General features: G+C 37.4%; 1 protein-coding gene across 6 annotated transcripts in view; it reads left to right on the plus strand.

The window, feature by feature from the left end:
• LOC119531590 (amyloid beta precursor protein) overlaps positions 1-20,253 on the plus strand; it is a 310,781-nt gene that overhangs the window by 216,858 nt on the left and 73,670 nt on the right. The gene's annotated exons all lie outside the window — the stretch shown is intronic.

The raw sequence follows: 20,253 nt of genomic DNA on the forward strand, positions 1-20,253 counted from the left end.
TTATGTAACCAAACCAAAAAGCCATCCACTTGCACTGATTCTCCTCACCTTTTGTATTTTTCTTTCTATGCTAAGTTTATAGTGCTGAAAACTGTGAGGAAATCATTAAAGAGTTTGTGGCACCCTTCCAGATATCCAGATAATATTGACCCCTTTTTACTGACCACTTCACAGAAACCCCGGGAGGGTGAGTGGCTGGTCCTGGGAGGCCCTGCTAATAAGGGAGGGAGTAGAATGCCACTGTGGTGTCTTCTCACTAGCCCACATGTCTTCGCTCAACAAAGCTTTTGGAAAAGATTACGCACATTAGCGTTTTCATTTGCTATTTGGAAAAAAGCTCAGTCCTAGCAAGACCCTGCTCAGTAAAATTCTGTTAATGGCCCTTGCATATAAAAAGTTCCTTAGTTCCTCTTTCTTTCTCGAGAACACATCTATGGGGTTGGGCCATTGGGATCATTAGTCAGAACAGTGCAGGGTTGTTGAGATCAAAATCTTAATAACTGACATTTAGTGAAGCTTTCTAACTAGAAGTCCAATCTCGGAAGAAAGATCTTTGCTAAATAGTCATTGATAGAGCTAAACATAAAATGTAGGCTGAATGGAGTCTTTACCAAATGCACATTTTAAAACTTTTAGTTTCATCAGCCATCCCAGAAAAGGCAGTGGCAAGGAGAATGTTTGCCAAAGTTTCATGTTTCACCAGAAGGGGTAATTTTAGATTAGTCATAATGCCAGTGGTTGTGGGCCAGTTGATCACTTCATATGGAATTAGATGACATGTTTATTTGAAATAAAAATTTAAAACTGTATTAGGAAGATCATCTTACTGTCAAAAAAAAAAAAAAAAAGCAGATTGCTATTGAGTAAGCCATGGGTTCCTTTGGAATTCATAGGACTTTCACACATAGTATGGAGTGGTTAATCACAGGTCTGTAATTTGGGCTTTACCTGCCATTTTTGTTAGGTTACCATCTTTATCCGAGTATTTTATTAAAATTTTAAAATATGATTTAACATGGCATTTCAGTACATAGTTTGAAAAATGCCAGAAAGTTCTAAATACTTTCTGAGGAATTCTATGCATTGCTTTTGAAAGGCAGAAATCTAGACCTTGCCAGGTAGTATTATCTGTGGTAGGTCGCCACTGTAACCATAAATAAATATTTATGAGATCTCCTTCAGATCTTACACAGTGCCTGTAAAATATAAAATAGTCAGTAAATATTTGTTGAATGTAAATAAATAATTGAAAGCATGTTGATTCTGTGGATTGTGCAGGTGTTTTATTCCTTTCAGGATAATTATTCCTCCATCCCTGACCAAATTGAACCCAGACTTCTAAACTTGGGTTTCGGAAACATGGGTTGTTTGCACACACTATCTCTGAAGGTCAGATTTAATCCTTACTTTTAAACTCAAACTCATAAGTTTTTATGAGATAATATTTCAGTGTATGTAGAATTCCTTGCTCTACTATTAATTTAATATTGTAAGTCCCCATATCTGCATGTGCTTTATTTCTGGAATTTTCTGCACATGCCTACAGGCTGATAAAATGAATGCCCAGCCTCTAGAGTGCAATTGTTTTGACTAATACTTAGAATCACATATAGATATATATGCTTAGTAAAAATAAATAATAATTCCAACTATTACATTTGTTAAAACAGTTTTATTTTCCCCAGGAAGAAAGGAAGAAGAGTCAAGTTGCCTCTTTGTATTAAGGATAAGCTCTTATTCTTCTGAGGACTAAGTCCCTCTTTTAAGTCAACCACTTGGGCTTTTTTTTTTTTTTTTTTAATTCAGTTTTATTAAGATAAATTCACATACCATACAGTCATCCACGGTGTACAATCAGTTGTTGACGGTGCTATTCTATACTTGTGCATTCATCACCACAATCAATTTTTGAACATTTTCATTACCACACACAAAAAAAGAATCAGAATAAAAGTTAAAGTAAAAAAGAACACCCAAAACATCGCATAACCCCCATCCCCCCATTATTCATTTACTTTTTGTCCTCATTTTTCTATTCATCTGTCCATACATTGTATAAAGGGAGTGGGAGCCACAGAGTTTTCACAGTCACACAGTCACTCAGTGTAAGCTATATAGTTATATAATCATCTTAAAGAATAAAGGCTACTGGGATGCAGTTCAACAGTTTCAGGTGTTTTCTTCTAGCTATTCCGATACACTAAAAACTAAAAAGGGATATCTATATAATGCATAAGAATAATCTCCAGAATGACCTTTCAACTCGATTTGAAATCTCTCAGCCACTGAAACTTTATTTTCTTTCATTCCTCTTCCCCCTTTGGGTCCAAAAAGGATTTCTCAATTCCATGATGCCAAGGCCAAGTTCATCCCCATGAGTCATGTTCCATGTTGCCAGGGAGATTTACACTCCTAGGAGTCATTTCCCACATAGTGGGGAGAGCAGTGGGTTTACCTGCAGAATTGGCTTAGAGAGAGAGGCCACATCTGAGCAACAAAAGAGGTTCTCTGGGGATGACTCTTATGCACAATTTTAAGTAGGCTTAGCCTCTCCTGTGAAATACCAAACTTCAAAAGGGCAAGCCCCAAGATCGAGGGCTCATCCTTCTAAATTGGTAGCCTCCAATGCTTCTGAGAATATCATTAATTCCTGAGGTGGGGAAATTTAATATTTCCGTATTTTCCCCCAGTCCCTCAAGGAGGTTTTGCAAATGCATTTTTATTCTTTGCCCAGATTACTTTGAGATGTATTGGAGCTTCACACTAACCTGTACAAACCAACCAGATTTCACTCCCTATTCAATGTTCCGTGTAATTGTGTTGTTTGAATAAACTGACCATGCAAGTTAAATTATATAGTGTGTTACAAGAAATATAGATTTTGCACCTAATAAATATCTCTTCCTTTTGTCTCACATAGAAGTTGAAGTTTTAAAAACACTTTCACTATCATCCTTTACCCTTTAGTGTGATTTACCTTAGTCCTAACCAAGTCCATTTTGTTCATATGTAATTCAAGTCCTATCTCTTGTTTCAGACTCCTTAACATTTGCAGTATGGAGTAATGCTGACATCACAGCTCCTGGACTCTGGCTCTGGGTCTCAGGTGTCACACAGATACCCAAAGTTCCAGGGACCAACCAGATTGTACACAAAGAGCTCAAGCATCTCAGAATTTAGAAATAACCATTACAACTCATGAATAGCTATAACTGCTGTAAGAGTTTACGATCTAGGAACCTTTACAGTAAACCTTCCCCTGATAACCTATGCTTTCAGACTCAGTTCTCAGAGTTTGCACATTATATTTAGTCCATGTTAGTGAGGCATTATAATGTTTTTCTTTCCATTTCACTCAACATCCTGTCCTCCGTGTCCGTTCACCTCACAGTGTCACTCCTTCTTGTAGCAGCTCAGTATTCCATTGTATGTATAAACCACTGTTCACCATTCCGTTCATCAGTTGATGTACCCTTAGGCCACCTCCATCCACTACAAATTGTGAATACTGACACCGTAAACCCCATTGTTCAAATGTCCCTGTTTTCAGTTCTTCCACGTGTATACCCAGTAACCAAGTTGCAGGACCATACGGCAACCCCATGCTTAGCTTCCTATGGAACCACCACACTGCCCTCCTTATGGGCTGCACCATTCTACGTCCCCACCAGCTGTGATTAAGTATGACCCTTTCTCCACATTTTTTCCAGCACTTGTGTCCCTGTTTATTTTTTAGATGGCTTTATTCACACACCATACATTCCCAGCTAAGTAAACAATCAGTGGTTCCCTGTATAATCACATAGTTAAGCATTCACCGCCACTGTCTACATGAGGACATTTCCATTTCGTCCACAAAGAAAGAGGAAGAGTCAGAAAAAAAAAAAAAAAAAAATGTGAAATGAAAAGAGAAAAAGAAAGGGGAAAAAAGTGACAACTAAAAAGCAACTAAAGAAAAAATAAAATTAAAATAAAATAACAATAAAAAAAGTCAGATGATGACACCAACACCCAGAATCCCATACCCTTCCCTTATATCCCCTTCTTATAGACATTTAGCTTTTGTATTTTGCCTTTGTTACAACTAATGGGAGCATATGACAATGTTACTGTTAACTATAGACTCTAGTTTACATTGACTGTATTTTTTCCCCAAAATCACCCCATTTTTAAACACCTTGCAAAGTTGTATCTTTTATTCTCCCTCTTCACATCTGCTCTTCTATGTCTCCATTGTGTTTTTCATGTCTTGTATTGTGCCTTTCATTCCCATAAGTTGCACCATTTGTTTTTTCAAATTTTCGAGTTCTTCCTTATGTTCACCCAATGTCGTCTTTATGTCCTTCATCTCTTTTGCCATATCTTCCCTCAACTTGTCGATTTGATTTTTTTTTTTTTTTGAAATTTTATTAGGAAAGGTAAAAATGAAAAGGCAGACAGACATAGGGCATGTTTTAGGAAATGGAGTTGTCCCTGCCCCATGTCCCAGAGTGGACCCAGTTCTCCTCTCACATCTCTAGGGAAGGCAGTCTGGATTTTCCCAGCTGTCTCAGTGACAGTGACTTGGAGGCCAGTCAAGACCCCAGCCAGGTGGAGACTCTTTCACACCTCCTCTCCATTACTGAAAAGGAAGCCACCATGCTCACTCCTCACACCATGGATTTTTGTCTGTTCTTGAACTTCATATAAATGAAATTATACATAATGCATTATTTGTGTCTTCCTTTTTCCCTTAAAATTATGTTTGTGAGATTCATTCATGCCATTGTGCATGGCTGTAATTCATTCACTTTCATTGTTGTATAGTACTCCATTGTGTGAATCTATCAAAATTTATCCATTTCACCACTGGTGGGCATTTGCATTTGTTTCCAGTTTAGGCTATAACAAATAATACTGCTCTGAGTATCCTTATCCATGCTTTTTGGTACATATATGTACATTTTTTACCATTGGATATATAGCTGGTAATAGAATTGCCAGATCATAGAGTATGCATATATCCAGTTTTAGTAGACAATGCTGAATAGTCTCCCAAAGTGGTTGTACCAATGCAGACTCCACTGAATGTATACTTCTTCCAGCAGTCTCTTTTTTTTTAAATTGAGACTGTTCACGTACCATACAATTACCTAAAGATTGAAAGTGTACAATCAATTGCCCATGGAACCATCATACAGCTGTGCATCCATCAATACAATTAATTTTTTTTCAATTTTTAGAACATTTTCATTACTCTAGAAAAGAAATAAAGACAAAAAAAAAAAAAAAAAAAAAGGAAACTCAAATCCTCCCATACGTCTAACCACCTCCCCTCCATTATTGATTCATAGTATTGGTATAGCACATTTGGTACTCTTGATGAAAGAATGTTAAGAAGATACTACTGACTGCGATATATAGTTTGCAATAGTTGTATATTTTTTCCTATATGCCCCTCTATTATTTTTTTTTTTGAATAGGATGTGTGAATAGGATGCTTTATTATTTACTTAAAGTTTATTCTCATAATTATAGTCTACAATTTGGAAGTCTGAAACAGAGAAAATTGTATAAAGAGAGCCCAAATCGACTGAGCAAGTATGTAGAAGATAGTTAAAACTTTGTAAGTAGTGCCACTTAGGTCTCATCGATACTTATCTGTCCTTTTCAAGCACAGGTTTTGGAGCCAAAATCAACAATGTAAAATATAATCACAAACAACTCTAAGACATTCATCCTACACAAGTGAACATGAGATACAGATATATTTATATATTATATAATATATACATACTTTAATATTATATTGGTCCACTGAGTATACATAATTTAACAAAAGATAATAATCTATGTTTTCCAGTTAAACATACATAAGATTAGGATACACTTATGACATTGAAAGTTGGTCAATATAAGTTACAGATATTTAATATTTTTCAGAGTTTTTATTTAAAAAATTCTTTAAAAGTATTTCAAACATTTATTCATTTCCCAGTGCAAAAGAAGGTTGTTCAGGTCAACTTACCTTTTTCCTGAAGACTAAGGGAAAGGAAAAAAAAGAAAAAAAAAACAAGAAAAAACACTACTTATAACTCCCAATACTACCTTCTCAATCAACTTTTCCAGTATATTCTTGGGTCACTGGATTAGTTTATCAAAATTAAAGCCTCATGATGATGATTCCTATATGCCCCTCTATTATTAACTTCTAGTTACAGTGTCATACATTTGTTCTAGTTCATGAGAGATTTCTAATATTTGTACAGTTAATCACAGACATTGTCCTCCATAAGATTCACTGTTTTATACATTTCCATCTTTTAACCTCCAGCTTTCCTTCTGGTGACATACGTGACTCTGAGCTTACCCTTTCCACCACCTTCACACACCATTCAGCACTGTTAGTTATTCTCACAACATGCTACCATCACTTCTGTCCATTTCCAAACGTTCAAGTTCGCCCTAGTTGAACATTCTGCTCATAATAAGCAACCGTTCCCCATTCTTTAGCCTCATTCTATATTCTGGTAACTTATATTTCATGTCTATGAGTTTGCATATTATAATTAGTTCATATCGGTGAGACCCTGCAATATTTGTCCTTATGTGTCTGTCTTACTTCACTCAGTATAGTGCCCTCAAGATTTCTTCATCAACCCATTTTTTTAAGACATTTTTTAAGACAGTTTTTTTTCACACACCATACATCCCCTCTAAGTAAACAGTCATTGTTTCCCTGTATAGTCACATATTTATGTATTCAGCACCATTTCTTCCACAAAGAAGGAGGAAGAGTCAAAGAAGGTATAGGGACAAAAGAAAAAGAAAAAAGAAAGAGAAAAAAACAAACATACATGGCAGCTAGGAAGCAACCAAAGGAAAGACAGCATTAAACTAAAGTAGAATAAAGAGTCAGATAACATCACCAGTGCCAGGAGTCCCATACCCTTCCCCTATGCACCACTGCCCCCCTCATATGCATTTAGATTTGAAATATTGCCTTTGTTATATTAAAGGAAGCATAATAGAATGTTTCTGTTAATTAGAGTCTCTAGTTTGCTTTGATTGTATTTCCCCCCCAATCCCACCCAATTTTTAACACCTTGTAATGTTGACATTCATTTGTTCTACCTCATGTAAAAACATATTTGTACCTTTTATTACAACTGTTGAGTACCCTAGGTTTCACTGAGTTATATAGTCCCAGTCTTTATCTTTCATCTTTAGATTTTGTGTCCCACATGGTCCTAACCTTCCTCTTTCAGCTATACTCACAGCCATCTTTGTTCAGTATACTTACATTGCTGTGCTACTATCTCCCAAAATTGTTTTCCAAACCTCTCACTGCTGTCATTTCCTTTCTGTCTGCATTGCTTCCTTTAGTGTTTCCTATAGAGCGAATATCTTGTTCACAAACTCTGTCATTGTCTGTTTGTCAGAGAATGTTTTAAGCTCTCCCTCATATTTGAAGGACAGTTTTGCTGGATATAGGATTCTTAGTTTGGTGGTTTTTCTCTTTCAGTATCTTCAATATATCACCCCACTTCCTTCTTGCCTCCATGGTTTCTATTGAGAAATCCTCACATAGTCTTATCAAGCTTCCTTTGTATGTGATGGATCACTTCTCTTTTGCTGCTTTTAGGATTCTCTCTTTGTCTTTGACATTTGGTAATCTGATTATTAAGTGTCTTGGCGTAGGCCTATTCAGATCTATTCTGTTTGGAGTATGCTGCGCTTCTTGGATCCATAATTTTATGTTTCATAAGAGATGGGAAATTTTCATTGATTATTTCCTCTATATTGCTTCTGCCCCTTTTCCCTTCTCTTCTCCTTCTGGGACACCCATGATACGTACATTCCTGCGTTTTGTGTTGTCGTTCAATTCCTGGAGACATTGCTCATATTTTTCCATTCTTTTCCCCACCTGTTCTTTTGCGTGTCGGCTTTCAGGTGCCTTCTTCTCCGGTTCCTGAGTGTTTTCTTCTGGCTCTTGAGATCTGCTGTTGTATGTTTCCATTGTGTCTTTCATCTCTTGTGTTGTGACTTTCATTTCCATAGATTCTGCCAGGTTTGTTTTCAAACTTTCAATTTCTACCTTATGGTTGTTTCAATTCCTGTATCTCAGTTGAAGTGTAAGTTTGCTCCCCCAATTGGGCCATAACCTCATTCTTCTTATTGTAGGTTGTAGTACTCTGTTGTCCAGGAATCTGGTTTCCTTGGTTACCCCAATCAGGTTTTCCCAGACCAGAACAGGCTCAGGTCTTGGAAGGAGGGAATAGTATCCAGTTTCCCTGAGGGTGTCTTAGAAGATTGGTACACCCTGTCAGGCCTCAAGTCACTATGCTTTTCCACCCACCCAGTGGCGCCTGTCAGCCTGTAGCTCCAGACTAGTGTAAGGAGGTGTGGCTGTTTTCCCCTGGGCTCTGAAGTAAGGTCTGAATGGAAGGCAGGTAGTAGAGCTTGGCACCACCTTCTTCCTCTTAGGGAAGACACATCCTAGGGAGAGGTTGTTTACATTTGAATAGTCGCCCTGCCTGTGCTGTCTCCACCCTTGTCTGGGTCAGAGCCCTGAGAACTGAAAATGGGTGAGGCTCTCTCCACTGAGCCAAAAAAGGGACAGAAAGCCCCCTTTAGGGCCAGTCTGTGGCCACCCTCCGGCTCTCCAAGGTCAGTAGTCACCAAAAGCCCTGCCTGCTTGTTGGGGATTCGTATCTTTTATTGAGCAGTCCACACTTGTTAATTGAAACCCCAGTTGGAGCTCAGCTGAGCTATATCCACTTGCTCGGAGAGTGCTGCTCTCTAGCACAGCGAGGTTTTGCAGCTCGGGCTTTGGGGGGAAGGGGCTCCCAGCTTGGATCCGCCATTTTTACTTATGCTGTGATCTTGGGCATTCCTCCCAATTCAGGTTGGTGTACAATGTGTGGGCAGTCATGGTTGTCCCCTGGCAGTTATTCCAGATTATTTACTAGTTGTTCCTAATTGTTTATTAGTTGTTCCAGGGGGTCTAACTAGCTTCCACTCTTCTCTATGCCACCAATTTCTTCCATCTCCTGCTAAGTTTGTTCCTCTGACTGGGCCATATCTTCATTTCTCCTAATGTGATTTGTAATTTTGTGTTGTCTAGGCATCTGGTTTCCTCAATTTCCCCAGTCAGATTTTCCCAGACCAGGTCTCAGGAGGAGGCTGTATTCAGTATCAGGTTTCCCTGAGGGTGAGACCCAGCAGATTGTGAGATGTCTTGTAAGGCCTTCCTCTAGACTCTGCTTTTTCTGTCCTGCCCAGCAGGTGTAGCTTGTCAGCCCACAGCTCTGCCCTGGTGCAAAGAGGTATGGTCCTTTTAATTCTCAGGGGACCCTGTCCTAGCCAGGGGCCATGGGTATCAGAAGCCAAGCTTAAATTATTTCTGTTTTTTTATCCTCCACCCCCCTCCTCCCAAGCCCTGGGTTCTGAATTCTCTGTGGGAGCTGGGCCCTGCCCTGCTTTACTTAGAGTGTTATCTCCTACACTTGAATTCTTCCTTTGTCTCTGTGACTCTGTTAACTTCACCCTTACATGGATCAACAATGAAAATTGAAAATGCCTGAGGCTTTCTCTAATGAATTACTTAGAATGAGAGAAAAAGGAAAGGAAAAAAAGAGAAAGCCCCTTTTCAGAGCCAGTCCCCAGCCCTCCAGTTTTGCCGATCAACTGGTGTTGGTACCCAGTTCTATGTGCCCCTTTTCTTGTGATGCAGCTGTTTTCCAGTATTCTGAGTTCAACTGTCTCCAAACACCTCTGTTTTTAATTATTTACTTTTTATTTTTCTTTAATTTTTTCTTAATCTTTTTTTTTTGCCCCCGTCAGCCCTGTCTCCTCTCTGCAGGGAGGAACCTCAGATTCCTTTCCTTCTTTTTCCAGATTTATCTGTGTTTGTAGCTTGTATTTAGTCATCCAAATTTGTTAATTAAAATCACCATTGGAGCTTGGTTGAGCTACATTCCCTTGCTCTGGCAGGGACTGATTCTTTCTCCCACAGTGAAGTTTTGCAAATCAGCCTGCATTGCTGGTGGGGGTCATGCACCAGCTCCGCAGTTTGAGGAGCTTTACTTTAAGTTCTGTGCTGCGATATCAAAGCCCACCCATTCCAGGCTGATGTATGATGTGTGTTCAGTCATGGATGTCCCCCAACAGTTGTTCCAGACTATTTACTAGTTGTTCCTGGCTGTTTACTACTTGCCCCAGAGGACTAACTACATTCCACACCTCTCTATTCTGCCATCTTGCCCCACCCTCCTCCCCCTTGGACTTTTTCACTTTCCTAAAAAATTTACTTAGAACACCAAGGAATTTTTTTTTTCCAGGAAACTTAAATTGTTCTCCAAAGCTGCATCACACATTGTGAATTTCCATCACCCTTTGAGTCTTCCCATATTCCAAACTTAAGAGCTACCAGTGCCATACTACCTTCATTTATTAGCCAACCTTCTACAATTTTGTGCCCCCTGCTTGTTACTTTTTCAGTACTCATTCAAGTTGCTCATGTCCTCATGTGATATAAGCTAAATATTACCTGAGTCTTCCCTCTTATAATTTTAAGGATTCAACTTATCCTTCATAGATGGAGAAAAGATAACAAGGTTGTTGTCCCTTTAGTCTGAAGGGAAATTAAGCTTAATGTGGGATCTGTACAGTTAAATCAAAGCCCAAATAGGAAATTCTGTTTATAATAAATTTTTTGTTGTAGGACTGTCTGGAAAACCAGTCCTGGAGTCCTAATTAGTAGAACTAAAATATTTTCCTTAAAGATGGGGTATAACACATTTTTGTACATCTGGGATATTTGATGTTTTTACAGATACCTAAATCTCCCATTAGACAGAAACATAATCACTTGTTCTGACTTCGACTCTGACGCATTTTCTAAATGGAAGTGAGAGTTAGGAAGTATTTTCATGCGTGATCTGTCAGTTCCATCCGTGTTTGATTAGGGTGGTTTTGTTTGATTTGTTCTTTGTTCAGCCTTTCACAATTGCAGCCATCCTGTCATGCTGAGATTCGCTTTGTGCTGGTGTCTGCTGCTTCACGCTCAGGCTCTCAGGATTTAATTGGGCAAAAAGTTTTGCTGTAGAGTTCCAGTATCTTTCCTTTCTTGTTTCTGAACAGGTTTGCCAAATGTTCACTTTTACTGAAATCCCTGAAAATATCTTCACAGAATTCTTCAGTGGAACATCAGTGCAATGATTTTTGAGCCTTTTAATTAAGAATCATGGCTTTGTCACTAAGTTGAGATTGTGCTCAAAGCCATGTGCTGAATTCTATAGTAAGAGGGGGTGATCACTGGAAGGAATGAAAGGGCAGCAATTAATGGGTGTTTTGTGGGAGGCACCTGATAGTGTGAGGAGGTTCCATTAAATTGATCTCAGACAAGTACAGGCTATTGAATCAGTGGTAGTGTTGGTGTGTGGGTATAATGATAAGTTTTCTTAAGAAAAAAAGAAAGAAAGAAAAGAAGTGAGCCTCTAAACTTGGTGTTCCAGTTTGCTAATGCTGCTGTTAATGCAAAATGCCAGAAATGGATTAGCTTTTATAAGGGGGTTTATTTGGTTACAAAGTTACAGTCTTAAGGCCATAAAGTATCCAAGGTAAGCCATCAGCAATAGGGTACCTTCACTGGAGAAAGGCCATTGGCGTCCAGAAAACCTCTGTTAGCTAGGAAGGCATGTGGTTGGCGTCTGCTTGCTCCCAGGTTGCATTTCAAAATGGCGTTCTCCAGAATGTCTCTGTATCAGCTTCTTGGGGAAAACTTTGGACTAGTACCTCCGAAGCGTCAGCACAACTGTGCTTTCAAAGGCTGTCTTCCAAATGTCTCTGTAAGTTGCAGCTGGCAATGAGCTCCTTCTGTCTGAGCTTTTATAGGGCTCCAGTGAACTAATCAAGGCCCAGGCTACAGTTGGGTGGGTCACATCTCCATGGAAACAACCCAATCCAAAGGTTCCAACTCAGTCATTGCCAACATGTCTGCCTCCACAAGATTGCATCAGAGAACATGGCATTTTGGGAGACATAATACATCCAAACTGGCACACTTGGCTATTTTAGTTTTTTATAAAATATTGCTAACTGACCTTTTCCCTACAACCCTTTCTTTTCTACTAGTCACTTCTTTTCAAATGAAATATCAATTCAGTTTTAGAATATATGTAAATATCATTCCTCTCCAAGGTAAAAATGTTGCATTTATACCACAATATAATAAATAAGTTAAGAATCATTTGCTCAATTCTTAATATGTGGAGGTACTGGGACAGAGGAATGTTTAAAACATTCTACCATCAAATTTTGAATACAATCAGAATTTTGCAAGGGTAATCAGCATGTAAAAGTTAAAAACTAGTTTGAAAAATATATCTTTTAAAAGTATAAATAATTACCCTGTATCTTATTTATTCATTCCTTCATTCATCAGTTATTTTTGGTTGAAATTTATATAAATTACTGGGCACAAAGGAACTCATTATCTTAAGCTCTTAAGGACAGATCCAGTACCAAACACTGGGTACAAAAAAAAGAGAAGAATTAGTGTTTATTAAACAGAATCATATAAACTGTGCTGAAGCATTGGCTTACTATTTTGTTAAAGCCCCTCGGCATTACCTCCTTATCTTGCTTTGAATCTTTACCAAGCTCAGTGGACAGATTTTGCTAAGACCAATGGGAACTATTCAGCCAGACACTGTGTTTTCTGTTTTTAATTGGCTTAAGGTAAATATAAAATGAAGAAGTGTGTAGCTAAGGCATTAGCATGAAAGCTGCCCTGTACCTGAAACCAGATTTCCTTCCCTGCAGAGCCCCCCTCAATCACTGCCTTCATATTTGAAATAGTTCTTTCTTGGATGTTGTCAAAGCCTATAGCCTTGGGATGCTGTATTTTGTTCCAGGAAAGTTTACATATTTGTATGTTAATATCTAATTTTGTTTCATCCTTACAAATGAAAACCCATTATGAAAACATGGATATGTAGTTATTTTAGACAAAACACATGGCACATTATTTAAAGATTCAGGGTTTGTTTTTTTTTTTTCACCTGCTTGGGGTTACGGACATCTGCCTTAGAGCAGATCTCTGTAAGGGTTCCTCTCCCTAAAAATATGAGCGCACACACATGTAATTTTTTGTCCATTTGAGGGTGTTCACTCATTCTCTGAAGATTGACATAGATCCCAGTTAAAAGATCTTAGGGTATATTTTGGTTTTCATAAGCTTTTTCATGAGTTTCCATATATAAATGTTTTTAAATCAACATAAAACTGAAATTTTTAGTAGGTCAAGGCACTGTGGTTAGGTATAAATGCAGAGAATGTAAAATTCAAAGAAATATACATATGCTTTATCCTTAAACATGTTAACAAATTAGAGGATGATGTGTGAAGCAAGAATGCCAAAATCCAAATATGAATATGCAAGATTAAAGCGTAGTGCTGTAAATCTCTCTTAAGAAGTATAAAATATGTCAGGGTATGGCATTAGTTGGATGATCAGATTGATCACTTGACAAACTTCCCAAGGGTCTTGGTATTGAAAATAACTTTTGATTATGATTTCTTCTGCAACTCCTGTCTTTGCCTTCTGAGTAGCATTAATAATCCTGTTCAACATTTCTTTTAAAGCTTCAGCATGTTGCACTGCTTGACCAAACAAGAATTGAAAACCTATAAGTTCAAACAGTTTCTGTGCCTTCTTTGCTCTTAGATCAGCATATCTAAGGTCTATGTCCAGTGTCCACTAAAGTTTGTCCAAGAGCATAAATAACTTATTTTATAGTGTGTTGCGCCAGGGCCTGAATTTCATTTCTATATGCTGTCTTCACATATTTATAGCTGCAGCCTATGTAACCAAAAGACCTGACCCATTAGAATTAGCAAAATATCACTGAAAAACTTATAAACCCTATGATTCATTTGTGAGTGACCAGGATTAAAACCACTCTTATTTTCTCCATTTTATATTAGAGTGTAAGCACCTGTCTTCAATTCTACAGGTTTACCGTTTATATAACTGGTAACTGGGAAAAAGCCATTTAATTGAAGGGACTCTTCCTCCTCCATGTGTAAATTTGGATTAATTTGACTTCTCTTTTACAATTAATACCGTTCTAGCTTTTGTTAGCAGTAATTAGAAAAAACAAAAGAATTAATTGAAATGAGATTGTGAGGAAGGTAAATGACTTTCTCCCTAAGAGGAAAAAGATTGCTCAGGCAAAATTTACAAAAGCTTTGGAAATGTGTCCCTGTTGGGAAGTGAGACTCTGGGATGTGGAATAAGGAAAGATGGGAGGTGGCTTCACATTCTTCTGGAAGCTGTTGCATTGAGTTCCAGTGGGAAGGACAAAGCCAAAGCAGCAGATCTGAGAAGGGACGCGGTACGCACTCCTTAGACACATGCAGAGTTTTGCTGTGGCAGCATGAGCTAAGTGGATTAATAAAGTTTGCTTATCCAGTGTTTCCAATCTAGTGCATTCTCACTCTCTAAACTTGAAAACCGCTGTTTCGCGGGACAGAGTACCAGAATCTACTGCAATTTCCTCTGTTGCTTCCTCAGCATGTCTGTGTTCAACTTGGTATAGAATCATTGTTTGCCTACTTATACATATTTTAAAACTACACAAATCATTTATGTGCTTTCTGAAGAAATACAGATGTATGAATATTGCAGTGGACTTTTAGCTCAACTCCCTGAGTTTAAAAAAGAAAACAAAAGGATTGTGATCCAAAGGTTATTGTGGAAGATTTCAAAAATGTTATTTTTTCAGATGTCTTGAAGTTTGTTACTTATTGTTCCAATACTGCGGGTGCACATGAAATTATGTGCATCATGGGAAAATAAGCTCAACTAAGACCTTCTCCAGCACAGAGAGGTTTAACTCTCTTGAGTTGGTTTTTAAACCTACACAGAGATTTTGAACATTTTACATTATATGCTCAAGATTTCTTGAAATCCAAGGTGTAGAGTTGGAAATTCTGTATTTGTGAATCAGGAGAGAATTGCTTTTCCTTGGTAGGTGATTAACTTCCCCAGTCGTAAGGGTGGGAAACCGCTAGGGTGCAATTTAATACTCCAGGAGAGAGTTTTCTGAATAGGTTCCTCAGGACCTTGAAGGGTAAGTGTGACCCATCAAGTGAGGCATTTACTTCCATCTTGGCAGCATTATGCCCGGGGCTTTTAAAGGCTCTTGACAGTTCATTCCCTCCCATGGTTCAAGACACAAGTGTCTATTATGATGCGATGCCAGATTTCTACATCAAGCATCAGTGGGACTGTGAGGATGAATGAACATGTTTTAATATGCTGCCTCCCTGACATGTCAAATAAAAAGTTCCATATTCAGACGTGATTGGCTTGAGTCAGTCCTGTCCATCATCAGCAGTGAAATCTATGTGATTCATCCCAAGTCTCAGGAACACCAAATTTGAGAAACTATGTAAAAGAACTGAATGAAAAAGGCTACACATCTGAGAAGTGGAAAAATTAATTAAAATATATTACCTTTTATAGGGAAGGACTGTAACATTTCCTTCAAAATTACCTACATGAATCCAACATCAAACCACAAGCAGTGAGATTATAAGCTAATACATATTTTGAGATAAATGAAATCTATCATCTTGTTGAGGCTAGTTTGTTTTATACAGTAGAGTGTATTAAGTGTATTTTCTGGAAAGTATTCTCAGTTAAACAATCTTCCCAAGGGACCTCAACATAGATCAAATGGGGTTGTAAAAATCAATAGGTTCCATGAAAATTGAGAATGCAGGTCTTAGTGGAGATTCGGTTATTTTCTGCTCTGATACCATGAAGGCTGTATTATGCTACTGAAACTACTTCTGAAATTATATTTAGCTCTAGGTTATTTATTAATTTAATTTAAAATCCTTTATTAGCAACAAAACTGTGCCAAGAACTATGCCAGGTGGTGGAGATCTGTTTTTCTCCTCTTCTTAGGACATTGGTTAATTTTCCAAGATGTTCAAGAATGTTCTCTCTTGCTCTCTTGCTCTCTTAGTAATGATGTCTAATCCATCTTAGTTATGCCTGTTCTTAATCCTTTAAGAAATTTCTTTAGGAAATTGAAGTGAGATTGTGAGGTGAATTTAATGCAAATTGAAAAGTGCCACATGAGTTGTAAATAGATACTGTGTAATTATGGGCTAAACACTCTTTCCAAACAATAGGGGCAATTAAAAGGATTGAATATAATTAGTCCCCCTGAAGCAGATCTTTTCCTTCTATTATCTCTAGTCTTTGTTATAAATTTTAATGATTAGCAATCCAATGCCAGTATAACCAGATTGTAGTATTAATAAATAGAGATTTAAATTGTGAAATAATAGGAATTTGCCAGAAAAATTGTTATTACTAGTTACTGAAGATTTAAAGATTTGAGGGTGATTCAAATCACATGAAAAGTCATTAAAACATAATGTTGCTTAAGCTTTCTTTTTTTTTAACATCCTTATAACCTTCCTTTGAATTCTTATGTTTATTTTTCTAATTATATGAATAATCCTGTCTTAAATTTGAGTAGTGTCGCAATAGTATTAGCAAGTACTTTGATAAAATGTGCTTGATAGAGAGACCAGGTATTTTTTTCCCCTATCATTTCTGTGTGAATATCTAGGTTTTTCATTAAAACTTTAAAAACTTCATCCTTGTCCTACCTAGCATAATATAATAACCCACCCTACCCCACCCCACCCTTAATAATCAGGTTTCCCTGTTATTCTGTGATAGAATATATGGCTCTAAATATAACTAGCTCAGAGCCCTGATAATTCTATATCCTGGCTAAAAGTTGTGAAGGTAATTATTTCTCTATTTTGAATGAAATATACATTAATCCTATACCAAAGTAGGACTTTTTTTTCTTCTTTTAGCCTAAAGCAAATATAATTATAAAAATGTGGGGAACTATCTTAACTAAAAATAATGTTTATATCTGAGGTGTTGAAAAAAGCACCCTTTTATTTGGTATGATTTGCCTGCCTTCCCCCAGCATAAGAGCTCATGTGATATTTTATTTTGTTTTTCGCTTTCTAGCATGATTCCTAGAAATGTTTTTACATAGCCAAATCAACCAAGCAGATCCTTGTAATTCATTTATTGAGGGACATCCTAATGTCTTCCTGAATTTTCTCATGTCCTGAGGCTTTGCTTATGAAATAGGCATCAGAAAGAAAAGGCTTCTGTTTACAGAGATACACACATAATGTGTATCTGAGCTCATATAAACAGTGATGAGGTCATGTCTTATGATGGCTTGCAGAGCTCATTAACTGGGCAGAAGCTTTGTTCCCTGGCAGAGTGAAAGAGAAAAAACCATAGGAGGGCCTGGGGAATCAGGAGAGCCTCGTGTGCTGCTCTTTCATTATCCAGCTCAAGGGATTTCGGGGGAAGTCAGGAATATATTTCTTAAATGGAAGCAAATAAAGAAATGTCAGTGTTAAATGAGATAAGTGGTAGAAAACACATGAACTTACTGATTTTCCGTGCTAATGGAAGATAAGGATGACTTTAGAAGTAGGATCTGTGAATGTCACAAAATCTTAACTTTTAACTAATACCTTTCATTACTTTCCAGTAATCCTAACTTTTAAGGAGATCGGCAGAGGACCTTCCTATCTTGCTATATCCCCTTCTTCCATCTGGCACATTAGCTAAAGAATAGCAAAAACCCAACACTTAGGACAGTAATCGAGAGAGTAAACAAGGTAAATCTGAATCCTCTTCCACACAATTAGAAGAGCTGATATTAAAGCGCTCAAAAAGAGTGTTAGCTGAGTTTGTAAGAACTATGAATTCAGATGAGGTCTCCTAGAACATATTCTCTTTTCTAAAACATTCAATTTTTTCTTCCTGTTTTCAACACTACAAGTTACTTTGTAGAACTGCCATCAACTTGACCCATTTTAGATTCTCCTGGAAAGGCATTTTGCATGATGTTTAGTTAGGAGCACAGGCTCTGGAGCTAGACAGCTAGTCTACCTGTTCTTGCTCCACACTGAATAGCTACATAACCTTGGACCAGCTACGTGTCTTAACCTTATTTCTAAGTAGCTTGCTTCGTGTGTAAGGGAAGAGAACAGCTGTGCCTCTGTCACAGGGTTGCTATGAAATTTAACGATTTGAAAATTTGATGCATAAAACACTTAAATCAGTGCCTTCTTCATTTAAGCAGACAATAAGTGGAATACAAAGGGGTGGGGGTCGAGTTGAGGCAGAGACTGAGTAGCAGAAATAAATATCTATTGTATGCCTGCTAGGGACCAAGCATCATGCTGGGCAGCTAACACAGAGCATGTTCAATCCTCTCAAACACTCTAAATGAAAGGTATTATTGTCTGAATTGCGCAGATGAGAAGAAGAATGCTTAGATAATTTTATTAATAATTAGCTGGTGGGAATGAATGTTGTTTGTGGTGGTAGTGGAAGAAAAAGAAGAATCGGTTATCAGAAATTGCAGCCCCATCCTCTGCATACAGATATACCTTAATACAATAATGCCAAGACCAGCGTGGAACCTTAACACCTTTGGTGCACATGTATGTTTCTTGCTGGCAATCTTTTCAGGACAAAATACCTTTATCAAAGCATTCATAGATAACTAACTGCAAAAAAAAAAAAATAAAACTACAACAAAAAGCCAGCCTTATTTTTAACTTCAAGTGGTTTTCCTTATATAAGCTCTTTAAAGAAAAAAATATCCACATTCTAAACAATCAATGCTCTTTAAGAGAAAAATATGAACTGGAGCAACTAAGAAAACTCTAATACTAGCTAGTCAACTGCACCAGTGATGGGTTATGATCCCGAATTATCACAGTATAATTGTTCTAGAGCTAGAGGGATTTTTTAGACCTTGGGACATTATAATGAGCAAATGTCAAGGGTAAGTAATATCCTGATTGCACAATCCTCCATGTGCAATGTCTTCACATTCAACAATAATTGGTCTTTAATTTCTGACCTTTTAAAAATTCTTCTTGGGTAGTGTGTATAAACCTATGATCTTCTAAATATATATTTTATATAAGCTTATTGATTATCACTTTTACTGCTTTTCTTTAAGATTTAGAAGGCCATCTGATTTGTAGATTCAATCAGATTTCATAGTACACATTAGAATTGTGATGATGTGCTGCCAAAAGCTGTGTTTCAAGCTGTGCTGTCTGCCTGCCTTGGAATTAGAGAGGCACATCCCTTCTCAGATAGAAGAAATGAGCAAGGCAGCTGGGCACAGGTTTATTTTGTTTTCATTGTATTTTTTCTCCCAAGTACAGGAATGAGGCCTCTATGGTGAGCATGTAACAGACATGCAAAACACGCTCCCTGTGTCATGTGCTATGTGATTGGGACCTGATAAAGAAAGAGAATAAGGCAAAGTAAAGCCTTTATATGGCTGACATTTTAGGAGGGGAGTCAGAAACATAAATAATTTAATAGATGGTATTAAGTGAAATAATGAGGATTTGCACAGCATTTCATGGGAAAAAATGGCTCCAAACTCAGCCTGGGATTTCAGCCCCTTAATGATGAGAAGTAGTTAGCAAAGCAGAAAGAGGGAGGAGTGGTTCCTCCCATGCAAATTGTATAATGTGAACAAAAGTATTAGGAATCTCTCTTCTCCCAGCCCTGAGAAGAAATTCTGTACCTTCCCACCAATTTTCAAGGGACCCATGACTCAAAGATTAGTAATAACTAGGTTTGCCAATTCGTGACACGAACCTTTGTAACTGACTTAAAAAAAAAAAAAAGAAGAAAGTGTGTCTTCGGAAATCGTTTTACAAGGTCGTGTGGTAGAGTGCATGTAGCAACAGAATTGTTGAAGACAAAAGAGTTTTTCTCCTATTTTATTGCTATGAATGTTTTAAAGTAAAACTGGAATAAAAATGAAGTGGAACCAAATTAAAAAAAAAAACAGAAGCACTTAAACTTAATTGTTGCTGAAAGGATTAGAATCTGATAGCTTACAAAGAACTTAATTAAATTTCAAAGTAGAATAACTGCAGTTTAGTATTGGCTTTTCTCCTAGAAAAATTGTAGTGTCTCTTAGAGCTTATCAGTTGTTCCTTGGACTCCAGATTTGTAGTGGTTAAATTGCCTATTGTTTTTCTCATTTTGATTATCCTACTATTATATGCTACTGATGTTGGGATTACTTGTAAAACTACTTCTAAGATAACCATTGATAATATGACTGTGCTTGCAGAAATGTGGTTCTATATATGTCCCTGTCA

This window comes from Choloepus didactylus, chromosome 1 (genome assembly GCF_015220235.1).
Source record: "Choloepus didactylus isolate mChoDid1 chromosome 1, mChoDid1.pri, whole genome shotgun sequence".
NCBI classification, from domain to species: domain Eukaryota; kingdom Metazoa; phylum Chordata; class Mammalia; order Pilosa; family Megalonychidae; genus Choloepus; species Choloepus didactylus.